Source organism: Octopus bimaculoides, chromosome 16 (genome assembly GCF_001194135.2).
Source record: "Octopus bimaculoides isolate UCB-OBI-ISO-001 chromosome 16, ASM119413v2, whole genome shotgun sequence".
NCBI classification, from domain to species: domain Eukaryota; kingdom Metazoa; phylum Mollusca; class Cephalopoda; order Octopoda; family Octopodidae; genus Octopus; species Octopus bimaculoides.
The window spans coordinates 33,846,558-33,848,130 of NC_068996.1; the positions used below are offsets into that span (position 1 = coordinate 33,846,558).

A 1,573-nucleotide genomic window follows, 5' to 3' on the forward strand; every position below is an offset into this window, starting at 1 on the left:
ACACACACACACACACACACACACACATACACGCACGTACACGCGCATACATGCACGCACAGATACACACACACATGTTCATGCAAGAAACAATAGCAAAATTCCTACCAAAGTACGTCAGTAAGAAGAGCGCATTGTTGACTGTGATAAAGGTCTGTATGTAAAAGCATTTCAAACCATAACTCTACCAGGTGGGGCACATATGGGGCTAAAGAACGAAATACTTACATATACAAGAATATTTTTATATGTCCATGCCAAAGAAATAATTGATGGTTAGGGATATCTTAATCTTCAGACATTCTTCTTGTAGGAGGTAGCACATTGATCTGTCAATTATATTAAGAAGATTTCTATTGTTCTCATTTTATGAGTTTAAGCATACATATAGGTAAGGAATGATGTTATAGTAAAATGAGGCTCAAAGAGAAAATAGCTCTTTTTAAAACTAAAAAGAAAACGAAATATATAAAACAATGTTGCAAAATATATCATCATTTCTAATAGATATTTTACTTAGAATCTTGCAAAAACTAAAAAGAAAAAGTTTAAATATTACATTTTAAATTAAAACAAAGCAAAATATGTTTTCAAACAGTTCGGCACATTTTCACAACAGATAGACAGAGGGCATTTCAAACAATATACATACGATTAAAACATCAGAAAAACAATATACTATAGTTTCCTTTTCTTTTCTTTTTTTTTTTTTTGTTTTTGTCAGCAGAGAAATTGAATATAACGTAGTAACACAGAGAAAAGGAAAATCTTGAAATTGTTTCGCTAATGACCAGAATTTTTTTTTAAATGGAGAAAATGATTCTGAAAATATCTATTGATCACATACTCCCTGTTTGTTTCTTGGGATTATGTAGATAATTCTGTTACCTTGGTCATGCGGTTTTGCAGCCTTCAAACTTTTGCGCGGTTTGGCGTTTGTCAGGCAACTGTCGACAGCACTTGCTCAAGCTGCAAATAACATTGAAATAGCTACATACTAATGAATTACTATAGATACCTATCAAGCATGGGAATACGTGGGTTGTGTAAGACATAATATAATAGTCAGAGAATTTTGTAAGGAGTGTTTTGTTAAAAAGAAAGAGCAACTAGGAAGATATTAACGAACGGCTCACCCATACCTACCCCCGGCAAGGAATGAAATGAACAGGAAATTTTCTGGGATATAGGTTGCCTGTTTGTTTAGTTTTGTCGTTTGACTATCCCACATTCTTATTAATTCTGCTTGTAAAGAACATATAGCCTTGTCCAAAATCAACTACTCAGACAAGTCAATAAATAAAGAGCAAAAGTTCCAACAGGTTTGACAGGCCGTGCGCCATACGTTACATCAAGTTTAATTCATTGTGGGCAGAACCTGTTACCACCTACACGTCTCATTACTTCGAAGTTGTTTTTTCTTCTCTCACTCGTTTCTCAAATCTGCCAATACGTGTCACTGTGGAAGTAATATAACATTCTAAACACGAAGAGTTATCAACTTTTTGCCAAGTGTGGTTATTAATGAGTCTCCTCTTTCCTTTCTCTCTCCCCTCCCTCTCCCTTCTCCCTA

At 34.5% G+C, this 1,573-nt stretch overlaps 1 protein-coding gene across 4 annotated transcripts in view; it reads right to left on the reverse strand.

The window, feature by feature from the left end:
• The window catches only part of LOC106867678 (probable serine/threonine-protein kinase nek3), a 30,665-nt gene extending 29,456 nt beyond the window's left edge, over positions 1–1,209 (reverse strand). For 2 of the 4 annotated variants that reach the window (XR_008265733.1, XM_014912615.2), the window contains exons 1-2: positions 889–1,209; positions 229–329 (exon numbers count right to left, since the gene is read on the reverse strand). The gene's annotated coding sequence lies outside the window, so the exon portion shown is untranslated. Of the gene's footprint in view, positions 1–228 lie in introns of all 4 variants that reach the window. The other 2 variants (XM_014912617.2, XR_008265732.1) reach the window with 2 other exon arrangements.
• Positions 1,210–1,573: the final 364 nt, after the last annotated feature.